The following is an 18,870-nucleotide window of genomic DNA, read 5'->3' as shown; positions in this document are numbered from 1 at the left end:
AGATGACCTGCATTCCCCATGTTCCAGAAAAGGCTCTCTGTGTATCCTTGTTTCAGGCTTTAAATTCAGCAAATGTTCTATCAACTGAACATTTCCTGAGCACCTATTAGGTGCAAGCTACTGTTCTAGGGAGCAAGGAAACAGAGAGAAAACAAGACAATCAGCACCTTCAAGGAATTCAGCGTGGGGGAGAAGGGGAGGGATCCAAGATGTACCCAAATAAATAGGGGGGAATTTGAGGAAGGAGAGGATACTGATAGCCTCCAAGTCAGCAAAGTCTTCCCAGAGGAAGAGGTTCTTGAGCAAAACCTTGAAGGAATCTCAGGCTTCTCTGATGCAGAAGTAAGGTGGGCAGAGAGAGGCAGTCTGGAAAATGCCTTGGAGTACATAGACTCCATGGAGGGAAGGAAGAGGGAATGCATGGAAAGGGAGCTTGAAAGTCAACTTTTGGAGGGTTTCAACTATAACCTAAGCAGTTTGTACTTCACCCTGGAAATAGGACCAAGCCACTATAGCTTTTTGAGCAGGGGGTTGACTGGTCAGACCTGTGTAGTGAATGAAGTGGAGGAAGGAAAGTGTAGAAGCATAGGGGCCATGAGGCAAGAAAAGAGGGGGAGTAACCAAGTTCTCACAAAGAAGGCCCTATCATTTGGTATTACATGATTTGGACAAGTTTGCTCTACTTCACTGCTGACAAATCAGAGAAAAATAGATAGTTTTCAGTATATGAAATACCTTAGATAGAATTATGGTCATTGTTTCATCTGTGAAGGGAGAGTAACAAATTTGAGAGATATGGAAGTAGAAATTTTAGGAACTGGCAGTTGATTGGCTATAGCAGAATAAGAGAGAGGGAGAAGACTGATGGATGATTCCAATGTTGCAAATACGATGCCTAAGAGTATTGTTTTACCAACAGATATAGGGGGATTTGAAGAAGGGAGTAAGTTGAAGTAAGATAGTAAATCTCTTTTTAAACAATGTTAATTAAGTTTGAAAAAGTTCTAGAAATGTCCAGCAAATAGCCTTCAGTATGGGAATGGTGATATTGTCAGATGTGGGTTGGGTGTTTGGGAGAGAGATTAAGGCTTAGATGTAAGATTTGTGAGTCATCTTTGTAGAGATGATGACTAAATCCATGTGAACAGAAAAAATCTTGGAGAAGGAGCTTGGGGAGAGAGACAGAGACAGAGACAGACAGAAACAGGACAAGAGAGGACAGGATGGCATGACCCAGGGTAGAACCTTGGGCCAAAGAAGCTAAATGATAACATACCAAAGGAAAATGAGATTCAAACAGGAGCACTAGGAGTGAACAGTAAGGAGAAAGACTGGCCCTGGAGGAAGGCATGGTAAGTAGTGGTAAAAACAATGGAGGATGGAGGCTGAGAAACAGCCATTTGATTTTGCAGCTAAGAGCTTTGGTGTTTCTTTGAAAGGAAATTCAGCCAAACTGGTTAGGTTGGAAGTCAGATGGCAAAGAATTAAGGAGTAATGAGCAGATGGAGAGGAAGACACGTAGAAATGACTTTTTTCTAAGATCTGGTTGCAATAAGGTGAAGAGACAGAGGATAATGGGAGGATCATAGAGTCACTTGAAGGATTTTTGATAATGAAAAAATGTGTGCTTACGGGAAAGAGGCAAGATCTGGAAGAGACAGGAAGGGATGGATCCTAGGCCACCAATAGAGAGGTTAACCCTGGCAAGAAGAAGGAGCACCTCTCCTTCAGAGCCAGATGCAAACAAGACAGCAAAAAATATAGCATGATATAAGAGAATTTTAAGGTTTAGAGAAGAGGGAACCTGAGATGGCCTCATTGGACAGAAGTGGTAGGGATAGTATAAAGGGTTGAGAAGGGAAAGTTGGAAATAGCTGCTGTGATGGAATCAATCAGAGAATAATAAAAGCATAAGCCAGGGCAAGTCACTTCACTCTGTTTGGCTCAGTTTCCTTTTCTGCTAAAAATGAGCTGGAGAAGAAAATGGCCCATCACTCTAGTATCTTTGCCAAGAAAAACCCCAAATGGGTTCACAGAGAACTAGACACAACTGAAAAACAACTGAACAGAAAACAAGAGCAGTGGGTAAGGAACTCACTGTACAGAGGAGAGAAAATATTTGAACTGGTCTACTTGGGAACCAGGACTGAAGGGCACTCCGGGAAATGAGGCCAAAGCAGGAGTCATGGGCTGAAAGAACAGAGATAGATGGGGTGGCAAGGATGAAAATCTTGGATGGGGGAGAAAAACAGAGGGAGGGAGAGAGATGGGAGCTGCTGTTGAGGAGTGATAGGGCTTCTCAGGCAGATGGATGTTTCTGTGTAATCCTTAGAGAACCAAATCAAAGCCCTGCTCAATTCTGAGCTTGGAAAACCAAATTTAAGTCAAACTGTGCTTCCCTGGGACCCTTGGGGAGAATGAGTCATTCTGCATAACCAGGTTTTTCAATATGGATGAGATTTTGCTGCTTTAAGCACCAAAACAATTTCTGTTCTTTTTTTTATTATTTTGGATAGAAATTCTTCTAAAATATATTAGTTTCTTCATAACCTTCTTCAACAGAATTATGTTGGGCATAGTTAAATCTTTTCTTGATGAGTTAGAGGGTCATCATTATGAAAAAAATTACGGTACTCCAACAAACTTTCACATCAATCCTCAGGGCCCAGGAAAGGACATACAACTGTTCTCCTGGACAAGAAAGCACTGTTGGTGGCTGGCTTTTTCCTAGCTCTCAGTTGGGTGTCTCTGGCTGATTTTGCTCCCTTATTTCTTGCGCCTGGCAGGGTGAGGGGATGGGGGGGCCTCCATGCTTAGAAGCTGAAAAATGAACTTGTTTAGTTTATAATCTTATAGTGATGGCCTTAAGGTCCTTCCTCCTAATAAAGTGACCAAGCATTTTGGCAGCCATTTTTTGCTAATGTTTCCTTGGTTCTCAGGGGCAAACCAGATGGAAGAGGGCCCCAGACAGCTGAGTTCTAGATGGAAAAGGGTAGCTTACGTTATAGTAAAATTTCTGAAATTATAAATAGACCCCCGAGCCTGGAAGGCATCTGAATTATGGAGTAGTTTTAAGTTTGATTACTTACTGGGATATTGAGGGACTCCAGCTACCAAGACTAAGGAGATATGGGATTTTAACTAGGGGTCTGATGAACTTGTAATTAGCAAAATTCATTTGCATTCAGATAATGAATGTGCTACCTTCCTTTAAAAGTTCTGTTAAAGAGGTTAAATAAGGCCCCTTACTGGTTCAATTAGGGCCCTCTCAGGTTTGTTCTCATTATTAACTCACATTTTCTTTGTGGAGAATACAAAGGGAAACCTTGGTCTTAGCCAGTTGATAGCCAATTTTAAAGGAGGCTCCAATGAATAAGGTTTCATTTATTCTTTCCTCTTCTAGTTTCTCCTGGGGAGTTTGTGTGGATGGAAATGGGTAGGTTTTCTTGCCAACTAGTCCTGGGAGAAACAAGGACAGAAGATTTCACTTGAGGAAAAGTAGCATCCAGTTCTTGCCCAACTCTAAAGAGGCAGTTAGGTTGTACAATGGTTAGAGTGCTGGGCCTGGAGTCAAAAAAAGCCTGAGGTCAATTTGTGCTTCAGATAGCTACTAGCTATGTGACCCTGGGCAAGTCACTTCACTTCTGTCTGCCTCAGCTGTGAAGTGGAGATAATAATACCTATTTTCCAGCATAGTGGAGATTAAATGAGATTATATTTATAGATTGCTTTGCAAACCAGAAAGCTTTATATACATGCTATCTGTTGTGTCTGTTAAGAGCTTTCTGTAGTCTCTGGTTTTGAGTAGCTTCTCAAAGGCCTCCACCACTAGTTGTCATAATCTAAGCCCCCAAGATGAAATGGTCTCAGGATGGTGCTTTTTTTTTGTCTTCTCTTTTTCTCTCCCTCTATCCTATTCCTTCCCCAAGTTCTAAGAGTACTTCCTTCTCAATGTGTCTACTAGCTGTCTACTTCTTTCCCTTCCTGAGGCTGGGATCTCCTCTCCCCTAGACTGTGGGTTGTAATAGGCAGTAAAACTGAAAACTTTACCAGTGTTCCCTCCTAACCCAGTGGCTTGTGGGAATTTCCCCAGCCTGGAGTTCATTTCTGAAATCCTGGGGATTCTAAAAATGAATAGCATAGGAGCAGCTAGGTGGTGCAGTGGGTAGAGCACCAGCCCTGAAGTCAGGAGGACCTGAGTTCAAATCCAACCTTAGACACTTAGTAATTACCTAGCTGTGTGAGCTTGGGCAAGTCACTTAACCCCATTGCCTTGCAAAACAAAAAAAAAACAGGAGGTCCAAAAGAAAACCAAGAGAAAAATGAATGGCATCAAATGTTTCTAAAGAGAGAAGGCCATCACTTTGGGCTGTAGAGGAGAATATTCTGGAATGATCAGTGGAGTTTTTTACTCTCACAAAGGTAGAGGGGCACATTGCTCTTTTTGCTTGAATTAAAGTAAAAATAGCCTAATAGTCCGAGCCCATTTTTGTTTTGCTGGTGATGTTCTTATCTGATTATAAATTCTAGAGAATTGAGAATGGATTGAAAGGATGTCCCTTTCCCACCCCCACTCCCCATTACCACTAAAACATCCTGGGCTTCCTTCTCTCTGGAATTGGTTCCAAATGTACTGAACTTTTTCATCTTTAGAAATGTTAGAGGTACAGAGGAGAGGAGTGTGCAGTGGTCCTCTAACACCTTCCTAAACCCTCAGACAGTGCTGTACTGTGGAGGTGTCAAATGTGACTCTAGTAGTCAGATTAAAATGTAGTTAGGAAATATATATAAAATCAATAAAAACAATTAATGTGTGGTTTTTCTAAGTCAGTCTGCCCACAGAAATCCTTCTGTACCATAATTTAGTGGCCCATTTCCTAGTTGGTTCAACACCATTGGCCGACTCTATTGAGGATATTGAACCTTAGAAATCAGACTCAAGTTGGGACCCATCCCTTGTTGAGCATATGGAAACTAGCATTAGAATCCAGTGAGACTCAATCTAATCAAATGACATTTGCTAGGGTCAGAAAGTCCCACCTTACACTTAGGTTGAAATGGTCACTTTCACAATACAAAATGGGGGAATTGTGGTCAGAGAGCATTTTGTCTGAAAAAAATCTAATGGTTTTAGTGGCTTTTGCATGTAGTATAGTTGCCACAGAAGCTCATGAAATCTCTGGCTGTGTTGAGAGATCTGGTAGCCAGAACTATAGAGATGACAGTTATTTGGTTCTCTATCCTGGACATAGTTCTGTACACTATCTTTTACAGTCTATTCCAACTCACAGGAGCCCAGCATAGCTTCTGCTCTGTGGTGAGACACTGGAGGAAGACTTTCACATAGCAGTTATACAACAAGCTTTATACCATGTTTTACGTTCTATAATAGCATTTTTGTACAATGTAAGAGATATAAAGTGTTCGGTGAATGGAGGGATTACACCCATTTGGAGTGGGGGGGGGTGGCTCAAGGAATATCCTTAAAGGGAAGCAGCATTCAAACTGGGACTTGGAGGATGGCCTGGACAGAAAAGGTAAATGAGGAGCTGTGAGCAGAGTTCACAGTGCTGAAAACCATGTGATCCAGATGGGTTGGAGCATGGTACTGTCTGAGGTCCATCATGTCCACTGTGGGAGAAGAAGAGGGACGGTGAGATGGTTGCTTCTTTACATCTATCATGCATAACCATGGGATGCTTTCTGAGTTGATGAAGCACAGCCTTTCAGTAGAAGCCATTCCATTTCAATTGGTTTCAAGCCTAGCCAGGGCCTGGTCTGTGTCATTCTGCACTTAGAGGTGAATGAAATAGAAACAATGGAGATGCTTCTTCAGTCCCTCTTCCATGGTGCAGAGGCAGCAGTTTTACTGAATTTCATGTCATTTTAGTGAATCTTAAGTGCTTTGTGACAGGGTTTGTCAAGGGTCTCCTACTGAGAACTAAAGTGACAGAGAGACAGGGGATTATAGCAGAGTCCAGGGACATTTACTACTTTCAACAGCAGAGCATTAGACATGGATTTTACAGTTGACTCTTCTCCCACAACCTCTATCTCTCCATTGATTCTATCAATTTGTAAGCTTTAGAGCTGCAGAGGAACCATAAAAGTGAGGAAACAGAACTTCACAGAAGGAAAAGTGACTTGTCTAAGATCACACAAGATAATAAATGGGATTCCATCCCAAATCCTAAGAGATGGAGCTATATCTCAGAGTGGCTTCCATAGAAGTCACAGCTGAAACCGTGAGAGCTGGTGATATAATCAGGAGAGATAATAAGGTACTGAAGCTGTTGTTCATGATCCAAGGGACAAGAGGGTGTCTGGGAGAAGGGGGTGACAAACGGTGTCAAATGCTGAAGAGAGGTCAAGAGCATTGGATTTGTGAATACGTATAGACCATTGGAAGATAACCTTGTGCCCCAGAGAGAATGCAAAGTTTAAATAAGATCCCTGTCCTCATGAAAGTCACCTTCCTAGGACAGAGTGAAATGCAAACACAGAACACTATACTACATAACATTGTATATAGGGCAAGTGCTATGGGGGTGAAAGCTATGAGGGAAAAACGTTCAGCTTCTCAAAGGGGGTAGACAGCAATCAAGGTGGTCTTTAAAGGGTGGACAGGAAATTAGTGAGTGAAGAATGGAATAGAGGGCACAGTTAAAGGTATGGATGTGAGAGAGTGTGGGATATGTTTGAGGGGTAGAATGGAGTCCAGTAGGTTTAGAACAGAGTGCTTTGTGGGTGTAAAAAGGTAAAGTGGTAAAAAATTGTTCAGAGTCTTGAATGCCAAGCAGAAGAATTGACACTTTCTCTAGTCCCCTTCCCCCAAAACGAGGGGTAGACCCCTTGATGTGAGTGTCTTTTGTCCCAGGGGAGAGAAATTATCAGGGCTTCCATTGCATCAGGAGAAGAGACCCAGGCAGCCATTCATCTCCCCCAGTATGAAACACCAGCTATTACACTGAGCACCAAACCCTACAATAAGGTCTAAAAGGCCCCCATTTAGAGTGACTTTCTGTTTTCAGCTACTGATGTTGACACCAGCTCCTGTAAACACAGGGTCTTTGCCGAGTAATTTTCTTTGCAAGTAATTTTCTAATTTAGCCTTTCTCATTCCCTTCCCTAATTACACTGATCTAGGACACAGAGAGGCTGAACACCATTGACTAATGCATCCCAGATGATGTGAGCAGGGGTCTAGCAAGTTCCAATTCCCTTCTGGGTAGCATGGGACCAGGGTCACCTTCAGAGTCTTTTTTGGCCAGCATCAGACCTATGGAGACTTGACTGGGAGACTGGGAGATGTTATTATCCTTTGTGTTTGGGTGCTACCTGCTCTGTGACATGAGACCTGAGACAGACAATCTAGATTTCTTTGTTTATTGATGCATTTCTTTTTTCTCTCAAACAGTTGCTTACTTTCAAAGTGGTTCTTTGTTGCTTCAGGGCCATCTGTCCAGAGACCATTTTCTGGTCTTTCATGGTATGATAGCTATGAAAAGATTACTCCCAAATAGAATAATTGATTTGAAGCAAAGAAGGACATTTTACAGATGGAAAAACTGAGACTCAGGAAGGGGAAGTGACTTGACTTAAAATGGCACAGGGAGAAATCTAAATCAGGAGTTGGAAGAGACCTCTGAGGTCAGCTAATCTAACCCCTACAACTCTTTTATAACTTATTCTCTAATAGGAATTTGAGGCCCAGAAAGGATTTGAACCTGTGTTCACTGACTAAATCTAGTGTGCTCTTTTCACTGTGCCATTGCAGCTCTCCATTGCCATCCCCTCCCTGCCCCAACTTCTCTCCCAAATTGCACTTTCTTTTTCTTTTTATTTATTTAAGGTAATTGGGTTAAGTGACTTGCCCAAAGTCACACCACTAGTAATTATTAAGTGTCTAAGGCTGGATTTGAACTCAGGTCCTCCTGACTCCAGAGCCAGTGCTCTATTCACTGAGCCACCTAGCTGCCGTCCCAAATTCCACTTTCCATATCCAACTACCTCCAAAATATTCCTATGTGGATGACTCTCAACACCTCAAACAAGAGGGATCAGAATCACAGCCAGCAAGATTAGAGTTCAAGCCAGATTAAAGGTCATTGGGAAATAGTTCACAAAATAAATACAAATACAAAACAACATAGATAGTGTTAATTTGTGATTTTTCAAAGTCAATATGGGGCTGTGGGGCTCTTTTTCCAATTGAGTCAGTGCCTTAGACTACTAAACACATTGAAAACCAGTCATTTTTTACTCACTGCCCCTCACAAAACCCTTCCCACTTTTATGTATTTTTCCTCTCATGGTTTTTTTCTCTTTTTTGATTTGATTCTTCTATTACAACATGATCAACATGGATATATGTTTAACATAATTATACATGTATAACCCATATTAGATTGCTTTCTGGCAGGGGAGGGGGAGGAAAGTGAGAAAAACATGAAACTGAAAACCTTACAAAAATGATTTTTGGAAGCTATATTTGCATGTAGTTGAAAAAATAAATAAATAAAATATTTTTTTCAAGATCTTTTCCCCTGGAGCAGCTAGGTGGCACAGTGGATAAAGCACCGGCCCTGGAGTCAGGAGTACCTGGGTTCAAATCTGGTCTCAAACACTTAATAATGACCTAGCTGTGTGGCCTTGGGCAAGCCACTTAACCCCGTTTGCCTTGCAAAAACCTAAAAAAAAATCCTTTTCCTCCCCCCCCCATTAACTTCTCTGTTTTTTCCTGAGGATATCAGCCTCCTCCAATTCACTCTGGCTTAAACCTTGGAGTCATCTTATCCTATCACACCTATTAGCTCTCATTGATCCTTGGGACCTATCAGTGGTACAGTCACAAAACAGTTGTGTCAACCTCTTCTTCTGCACTACCACAAGCAATTTAGATGAAGCCTCTGTCAGGCCTTCCTAATTGGTTTCCCTACTGCCCTTTCACCTTTTTTCCAAATGCACATGTCTGAACATATCATTCCCAAATGAAAAACAACCTTCATGGGCTCCCCATTGCTTCCCAACTCTCAATCTTGGCCTAACCTCCACAGCCTACTCCAAACTGCATTTCTGGCCTTATGTGTGGCATATGTATAACTTAGCATCTGTCCAGATGTCATTCTCTTCCATTCCCAATCTCATCCCGCCTCCTCTGGTCTTTGTGCCAGTGTTGATGATAGGAGGCAAATATTTCATTTCAGCAGTGGAATCACCACTCCAACCCCAGAGATTTCAGAGTTCTTGTCACAACTTCTCTGCATTGCTCTTACTCTCCTGCATTCAGATGTTCCTAACTCTAGATTCAGGGCTCTATCCACTTTGTCAAAGGCAATCAGTTAAATCCTCAAAGGAACATTTAGCCTATTTAAAGGAAGGACTCTGGAAAGATCCTAATAGCACCTCTTTGTAGACAAGTAATCTGTTTATTACTTTAGTTATTCTATGGGAAGAACAGTATGCTGTATGACACAAGCGGCTATGAAGACAGTCCTTGCCTTCTTGGAGTTTACAGTCTAGCAGAATGGTCTTTAGAATTTCTTTTTGTTAATCCTCTCCCTAGCTCTTAGCACATTGCCTGTCATATGGTAGTTGTTTAATCAATGCTGATGGCATTTAAACTGGACTGCTTGCAGCTCAGGAATACCTTACACATTTAGTGGCCAGATTTGCAGCCATGTCAAACATCTAGCAGTAAAGCAATGCCAAGGTCTCTCGGTGACCAAATCCCGGCATTGTTCTTTATCTCCACTCAAAAGAATTCAGCCTGCTTCTCCACCCACAGCACACTCAGAGCAGCACAGCCAAAGATAGGGAGACTGCCAAGAAGAAAGAGAACCCCAAATACTAATAATGAGACCTTCCACATTAGGCAGGGGCCACTGAGGCAGGAGCCTGGGAGGACAGGCACCACGGCATCAGACAAAGGATTCTTGTTTCTTAATGATTCTCTTTTTGTAAAGAAGAACTTTAACCACATCCTTCTATTTTCAGGTCTTTAGTTGGAATGAGTGGTCTGTACTTGAAAGAATTAGTGAGGGTTAATGGAAAGTAAGGCAGAGTAATAGTCCAGAGGCTTTGAGTTGGCCTCCCAAGACTGACTTTTGCTCCTGTGTGAGCCTGGGCAAGTCACTTTTCCCTCCCTAGTTTTCTCCTCTATCAGACAAGGCCATTGGACTAGACTGTCTCTAAATTCCCTTTCACCTCCAAATTCTATCATCCTAAATCAATCCCACCTTGCCTTCATTTATTTAGAAGTAGGGAACATCTCTTAGAATTCTTCCAACATCTGTCCTGGTTGTATTGTATTTGCAAGAGAAGTTAATGTTGATCTTGATGCAGAACTGACCTGTCTCCTTTCTCATGGGTTGTTAAAATCCGTGCACTGAGGAGATCCTGTGGATATTAAACTGGGGCAGTTTTGTGCAGGAGGGATTGGGATTGTGGCAATGTCCCTGACCTGCAGTAATGATGAATGACCCTTTGCTGAGAAATGTTCCCAGGTATTAATTGGCTTCATGTTGCAGGCCAAACAGAGAGGAGGAAGTAAAATACTTTACAAAATTATGAAGCAGGCAGGGTTTGGTATTGTAACTTTTAAAATTAATTCAGTAAACACTGGCTTTGTTAATTAGACATTATCTAGCAGCATGCTGTGGGGAGGGTTTTCTTTTGCATGTGCAAGTGTTTCTGAAGATTAAGACCCTTTTTCAAAAATACAGCTCTCAGAGTGGGTTGTTTCTTTTTTTCCCTTTTCATTCTCTGGGAACATTGGGGGAGGGACTTGGGAAAGTCACAGAGACTTGGCACCTAACCTTTTGGCCTCTTAAAAGATAAGAGCTGGCCTGAGAACCTGTGTTTCCAGACCTTTGCTCTCATGCCTCTGGACCCTAAGCCTTGTTGGGTTACTGGCTTCACATGTGAGCCCAAAGTCGCTCCCTCTTTCCTGTGTGCAACAGGACAGGCTTTGGACTTGATGCTCTCCAAAACCCCACTCATCTCTCACACTGAGCCTCTTATTCCTTTTTCTGTTCTCAGGATTAAATTATCAGTCCCTTTCCTTTCCTCTGCTCCCTTCTCCTCCCTCCCCATCAGCCCACCCAGCACCCAGTGTAGATTTATTTAATATGCACTGGTCCCTGCTCTTTCAGCTCTCTTGTGTGTGTGCTGAGCGAAAGAGAGGATTATCTCCCTATCTGTCATTATCTTCCTAATGTGCCTGGAAACTGATGGGGAGAGAGGAACTAATTGGTCCAGGTCACTTCCTTCTAGGCGAAGGACTGGGGTCAAAACCCAGTAAGCCTGCACTTTTCCATCTATTGTTAATTCTTCCAGCTAAACCCATTTCATGGCAGTGTGATAGACAATGTGCATCTCTCTGTTATTAACTTTTTGGATGTTACCAGAACCCAGAGAGCTTTAACCTCTGCATATTTAGACGGAGCTGCTTTCATTTATTATGTGGCATTAACTTAATAATAGCAGACATCACTATGGAATTGGAGCTCGGCTTCTGTGCTAGGGAAACATGGTTAGAGAAGACATTTCCATTCCTTACCTGGGTTTTGTGAGACTGCTAGCTATTATTACTTATTTGTCTGATAGTTGAATCTCAGTTCTGGTCTTTTCTCCTCATTCTGCCTCCTCCCTTACTCTCACCCATCATTTAAGGATCTCAAGGGGAATTTGTCAAGGAAGCCCACCTTCTTAAAGCAGAATAGAGTGGAAAGAGCAATGGACTTAGGATCAGGAGACCTTTCTCTAGCATTGACTAGCTGGGCAACCTTGGACAAGTTACTTCCCCTCTCTGAGTCTCAGTTTCCTCCTCGACAGCATTTCAGTTCTTGTGACTGAAGTCCATTGCCAGCCTTAAAGAACTATAGAATTGGAACTGGTTTTGTGGCAATTTGAACAGTATGGCTTGAGAATGAATGGGTCATGGAATGCTTAAGGAGTAATCAGACTGATTCCAAATCTAAAGTCCAAATCCCCTCCTTTTTAGAAGCTAAGGAAACTGAGGCCTATAGAGATTAGGTGACTTTTCCAAGATCACACAGGCTGGGGACTTCATTCCAGGTCTTCTCACTATGAGTTCACTGATCTTTCCACTATTCTGCTATAACTCAGCAGGTGACACCAGAAAGTCTTACAGCTGCAGGAAAGGTCAAGAGGAAGAGAGTGTAAGGGCATGAATTAAATGACTGTGGATGCTCCTGTCCTAGCTCAGATAAAGAATATTGTTACCTACCCCTCTGTAAATAGTTTTATGCCTGCCTCATTCTCCCCTATCTTCTGTGCTTCACCAGTGGTTCTCTGTGGATTGGGGCTCTGCTTAGTGCTCTCCAAAAAAAAAGGGGTCACCTCACTGGAAGGAAAGGCAGCCAATGATGAGAAAACTTATTCAGATACAGCACAATGCTTACCTATCTGTAAATTGGTTGATCTGAGGCTGTGGCCCCAATTGTTATGGTGCCAAGAGACTATGAAAACTTGCTTCCAGAGAGCAGAGGCCAAGCTGTCATTGGCTGCATTGGCCCAGCTCTTTGCTACATCTATACTTCTTTTTCTGAAGGATTTTTTTTTTTTGCTGTTCAGCTTAGTTGTAATACAGTTGGCTTCTCTGTTAATGGGGGGCACTTGGAGAAAGATAGGTTTGATTGCCAGTGGTGATGATGATTTTCAAAGTACACAATCCACTGGTTCATTGCAAACCCAAAGGGAACCATGCTTCCATATTCCAAGAAGAACTCAGTTGAAGTAACTAAAATTTTGAGCAATTAAGCTTTGATTTGGAAGGTTTTTGTAAGAACTTGCAGAAGTTTTTGTGTGTCTGTCCCAGGAAATCTTAAGCTCAATTGTGCTAGCAATCTGCCCCCCCAAAGGTGAAAATTCATTTACTGCAGTGCAGTATTCTTCATCCCAAGATACCTAGGAAGCAGTTCCTTTGGACACATACCCAGTGCTTTGTGCTTCAGAGTTCATCTTATTCAAAACTAGCCACTCTTGCTAATAAATCAGAATTTCCTCCCAGCCCTGCCACTGATTTGCTGTGAGATATTGGGCAATCAATTCTCTTCCCTGCTTCTGCCACCCCTTGCCCAGACTATCTGCCTGGAAGGTGGATCCAAATCCACTGAGAAACTTGATTAGTTGAACACAGCTGAGCGAAGGGGCTGGTGATCACACACTTGGGAGCAGTACAAATGAAATTGCAGTGGTCAAGTTACAGCCCCCTAGTGATCCAAAGCATCTGATTGGTTCTCTCTCTCAGTAGCTGGGTGAAAGATGCAACCTTGGAGAGCACCCCACTTCAGGTGAAATAGTGTTGTAGAATTCCTATAGAATCCCTTGCTCCAAATAACTAGTCAGACAGACTATGAATGGCCCCTTTGAAAATTATCGAGTCAGAGTTTATCAGACTTATCCATGCTTCGTTGTGGAAATACCAACCATCCAGACTTGAGAACCCTGGCCCAATTAACAAATTGCTCTACAGCATCCCCCAGCAAGTGGTGTCACTTGCATTATTCCAAGTCTTATTCTGATATTAGACTGTGGTGTCATAAAGTCTTGATTGTGGCTAGTTTAGCACTGAAACAGGAAACGGACTGATTAACCAGAGTTCCATAGTCTTCAGAGGAACCGTTCATGGGACTCCAAGAGTATATCCACTGATTAACCTTGGGCCAATCTACTTTTCTCTATCAATTTATAGCCATGTTAGGAAGATGATGAGGAAGAGAAAGCTAAAGGCCTTTTCTCCCACTAACCACCCTAGTTTGCATCTAAGGCTCCATTCACTGACTTACCCTTGCAGCACAAAGCAGGAATCCAGACAAGTCAGGCTTCCTCTCCTTCCCTTCTTCTCCATCACATTGACCTGTCATTGTGATGCCCTCAGAACATCCAGATGTCCTAGTTCACAGATTTCATCAATTCTCATGACTTTTATCTTCACTCTTCAGCCATTCAAAAGATGGCTGTGCCTTCTATCTGACCATTACCTTGGTGATACTCTGAAATCTGAATTCCTCTTCAACTTTATCATTTCATCTTTCCCTCTATCTCAGTCCTCCTAGATCTATCCTTCACCCTTCACTTCAACCTGTGGCTCCTCTCAAATTCTTTGCTCTAGCCTCACTCTCCCCTCATCATAGTTTCAAGCTTATGAATGAATGGACTATCCACTATCCGCTACCCTTAAATCTCTTAGCTACTGGTCCTAGACATTCTTCACTCCTATTCTTTTCTCTCTGAATGCCACTGGAAGAAGTCAGATACAAAGGCTGACTGAGTCTGCTACTCATCTGATTTCAGTTGGGCTCTTGTTGCAGAACAGCAATCATTTTATTCCTTCCCAGTTGCCCATCACATTTCCCACACTGACTTCTGCCTTTCCAAGTAACTTAGCATAATCAGGAGTTACTTCTGGTTTTCTCTAAACCCTATATAAAACCAACCAGAGATGTAGACACTGAATGGGGTGTCTGCCACTAGGGATGAAGTACACAACCTACCCCATCTTTTGTTCTTATACAATGAATTTTCTCCAAATGAAGGTGTAGATTTATATACTTCATCAATCTGTGATTTCACTGTTGTGGATACTTCTTTCATTGATATAGTTTGCAACCCCTGTTACAGTTTGATAACTACTCTTAGAAAGTTGCTGTTGCTTAAGAAATTCATCCTCTAAGGGGTAGTTTGGTAATTAAGCTCTCTGAACTGCTTCACTCCTGGACTTGGGCTTTACATTTGTCAGTGTTCAATTTTAATCTGTTTAGATGTGATCCATTATGCTAGCCTACCGAGATTCTTTCGGAACTTGGTTCTGTCATACATCTGTCATACATCTGTAAATTTGATTACAATCTCATTTATCTGTATTCAAATAATTGACAAAATGTAAAACATATAGGGTGGCAAGGAGATAACTCTGTAAGTACAAGAGGGCCCTCCTTCCATGTTAGCCTGACACCTCTCTTTGGGTCCAGTCATTCAATTCCAAATTCGTTTAACATACTATCATCCAGTCCACATCTTTCTATCTTTTCTACAAGGATATGAAAGATGTTGTCATAAGCCTTGCTAGTATCCAGGTCTACTATATGTATGACATTCTTACAATCTTGCAGTCTAGCAGCCCTTTCAAAAAGGAAATGAGCTTTGTCTGGCATGACTTGTTCTTCATAAATCCATGCTGGCTCAGAGCAATAATTTTTTCCCTTTCTTAGTGCTCACAGATTCTTAAAGAATGTATTCTAGAATTTTGGTAGGCATTGAAGTTTACAATAGGGAAGTGCTCCTTGTTCCATTTTTTCAAACTTATAGTGTTTTTAGCATGCCCCTGTAACACCTTTCCTAAGAGTTCTCACTGTGCCTCGGTAATCCCAGCTTCAGGTGTTTCAGTTGTCTTTTGCTTTTTCCCAGTAACTGGAGATGTAGTTCATCCTGGTCAGTTGAACTCATTAAAGTCGGCTAGGTGTTTTCTCATCAATTTCTCATTTATCTTAGAGGAAAGCTTAATGTAGAGAAAAGAAAGCTGGGCTTAGGACTCACAGAATCTAGTTCACGGTCCAGTTCTGTCCTTTCTTAGCTTTGGGATGTTGGGCAAGTAAGTTATCTCTTTGTTTGTTAAAATCAGAGGATCTAAGGGCCCTTCCTGCTCTAGCTGCTTGAACTCTTACACAAAGGAAAAAAGAAAAATTGTTATTGATCCATTTTCCTTATATTTTAAAAAATGTTTCTTGCCATATAGCCAGTTAGGCAAATCTATGATCTTATTATCTCCTTGTTAACATTTTGGTTTTAATCTTTCCAAGTCTAACAATCATTTTTCAATGAGGAACAGAAGTAAATGCTAAAGATATTCTCTCAGTCGTCTAAAATCATGATCTCATATACTCAGAACAGCAGTCTTAATCCTTCTTTGATATTCCTCTTGCCCCCAAAACATGGGATTTACACAGATCTCAAGTCATTCTAAGTTCTTTCTAGTTCTCCTATTGCTGTTGGGCAGTTAGGTGGCACAGTGGAGCCCTGGGCCTGGAGTCAGGAAGACCTGAGTTCAAATCTAACCTTAAACGGGGTCCCTATCAATGTGACCCTGGACAAGTCACTCACTGTATGCCCCAGATTCCTTAAAATGGAAATAAGAAAGCATTTACCTTCCAGGGTTGTTGGTGAAGATCAAATGAGATAATAAATTTGAAAAGTGCTTAGCACAGGCCTTCACACATAGTAAAGACTTAAAAAACCTTTTCTTCTCTCTCTCTCTCTCCACCCCTTCTTCCTCATTTCCTTCCTCCCTCCCTCCCTTTCTTCTTACCATCCCTGTCTCCCTCCTTTCCTTCCTTCCTTCCTTCCTCATACTGCTTTTTGTATTCAACTTCAGTTTCCCCTGCTTCCATCTTCTATACACTGAATTCCATGCATTTCATTGTTTTTAGACACAGCTCCCCGCCTTGTGACTCAACCCCTTTTTTCTTTCTTAAATCTAATTATTTACGCCCCAACAATTTCCTTGCTCAGTCACTGTTTCAGGACCACAGACAGCTCCTAGTGTCTTCACTTTCACTTCATTAAAAAAGTTTTTCTTTTCACAGACTCTTAGAATCTTCAAACTAGAAAAAACCTAAGAGATTGTTCTGATGCAATCCCCTTATGTTTCAGAAGAGGAAACTGAGACTCAGGTCAGTGGCAGAGTTCAAGACAAACTGGGGTCTGCTGGCCCAAGTCCAAGGCTCCTTTCACTATTTCTGAACTTCCATAAATTTACTCAAGACTTGACCCCACTAACAGATTTTTTGTGGCCTATTATAAACATATCTGCCTGAACTCTTTCACAAATGAAAGAAGAAAAAATTGTTATTGATCCATTTTTCTTACATTTTTAAAAATGTTTCTTGCCATATAGCCAGTTAGGCAAAGATGTATTTCTAAAAGCCAAGCAAGATAAGACCTGAACTTATTCTCTGAGAAGTATATACTTGTCTGGAATCTTTTAATAAATATTGGTGCCACTTATCCCAGCCTCTATATTGCTTTAAAAAAACAAGAAGCAATATCAGATAGTGTGAGTTGGAGCAAGATTGAAAAGTCTAATCTGGACATTTGAAGTTCCTTATCTGGAGAGGTTGTGGTATAGGGAGTGGGGCTTTTTTTATTCCCTCATATATTTGGTTTTAAGACAGAAAAGAGTGGTGATATTGGCATCAGGTAAGAGGGGTTGTTAGGGTCTGGACCTGGGACAGATAATTTAATTGGACCGCGATAGATACTGGGACAGATAATACTGGACTTGCAGTCAGAAGGCTAACTAGTTGAAGTTGCACTACTTGTATAAAATCAAATATCCTATCTGACCTCGGTGAACCTCAACCTGGACCTTCTTCAGGATCTAATATCATGTGATGTTTGTAGACAAATTGTAGCTAACTCACCACCACTTACTTTCCCACTTCCAAGCTTTTGCTAACATCTGGAATGACCTCCACTGTCACTGAGTCTGTTGTCACAGGCAAATCCCCCAGGGACCTCATTTTTCTCCTCTATAGATGAAGCAATTGGAATGACTGGGTGGCCTATAAGTTCTTTGCAGCTTGAAATCCTATGATTCTCTGTCTGCCTTGGGAATCCTTTATTCATCATTCCACTTCCAACTCCAATATTCCCATGAAACCCCCCCTCTCCTTCAAACCATCTCTTCCTTAAGTGATTTTATCTTTTTCAATCCTTCTCATTGCATGTAGTACTAAATAAATGTTTATTGACAGATGAATGAATGAGTGAATACAAGGATAGGACCAGAGACTGGATCTGTGACTTCCATTATTCCAGAATAGCACTTTCTTTGCAAGTTAAGGTCTTAGAGCATTAAGAAGTTAGGTGACTTGCCCAGGTTGGGTCAAAGGCAGGATTTAAACCCAGATCTTCTAGCTCAAAGGCCAGCTCCCTGTCCACTATGCTGTGTCTCCTCTTAGGATGGAGGAAAACAGGTGAAGTTTAGTTTTCTATCTTCATCTTTACTTGTACAATTGGGGGAGGGGCAGTTAGACAAATAATTTACCTCAAAGATATCCTTAGATAGATGTCCTAGACATCCCATTTCAGCTGTAGAGGCATCTTGCCATCCTTCAGTGCACACTTATTTAGTTGATTGGTTGATTAGTTGGTTGCTTTTTCAATTTTTTTTTGTTATTCATTTGACAAGCATCAAGAATGAGCATTTCCATTTTAAAAGATCAAAGAAATAGGAATATATTTATGAAACTGAATCTGTATTATGTGTACCTTTTCAAAGTATTCATCAAATTTAACAGAAACCTGCCACCATTCCTGTTGGTATCTGATTCTGCATTGCGTTGACTCATCTGTTTTACAATATCAAACTTAGTGTGATTAAGGGTCTTCCATTTTGATATTAAATAGTGCTTGTATAGTATTTAATTTTTCTGTACTCTATAGACAAGGTCAGTCTTTGGGAAGTAATGGTACCAGGATTTTATTTCTGTGACAGCACTTCTATGACCCAAGACTCTGATCAGCTAGCAGGATACTGACCAGAGGGCCATTCATACACAGGGAAATAATGGAATCACTTCTGCCCTTTACCTTACACCCTTGCAGTTTTTTTTAATTTTTAAAATTGACATATTTTCTTTTATATCACCTACACTTTTCAATCTCTTCTCACACTTGCCTGTTCACTCCCAAGAGCTTCCCTTGTAACAAAGAATAAAAAAAGCAATTTGGGAAACTAACCAACATGTTGAAACAATTTTGACATCATATGCAGTGTTATATTCCCATAGTCCCCCACCTCTACTTAGAAAGTATCTTCTGTTTCCTGTTTGAGGGCAGACTTTG

At 41.4% G+C, this 18,870-nt stretch overlaps 1 protein-coding gene across 7 annotated transcripts in view; it reads left to right on the top strand.

The window, feature by feature from the left end:
• Positions 1–18,870, top strand: part of ENOX2 (ecto-NOX disulfide-thiol exchanger 2) — a 325,754-nt gene that overhangs the window by 195,931 nt on the left and 110,953 nt on the right. Inside the window, exon 1 of one of the 7 annotated variants that reach the window (XM_074208141.1) lies at positions 262–1,352. The exons of the other annotated variants lie outside the window; for them this stretch is intronic. The gene's annotated coding sequence lies outside the window, so the exon portion shown is untranslated. Of the gene's footprint in view, positions 1–261; positions 1,353–18,870 lie in introns of those variants that run through there. 7 annotated transcript variants of the gene reach the window in all.

Source organism: Macrotis lagotis, chromosome X (assembly GCF_037893015.1).
Source record: "Macrotis lagotis isolate mMagLag1 chromosome X, bilby.v1.9.chrom.fasta, whole genome shotgun sequence".
Lineage (NCBI taxonomy): Eukaryota > Metazoa > Chordata > Mammalia > Peramelemorphia > Peramelidae > Macrotis > Macrotis lagotis.
This window is presented reverse-complemented; position numbering and strand designations above follow the sequence as displayed.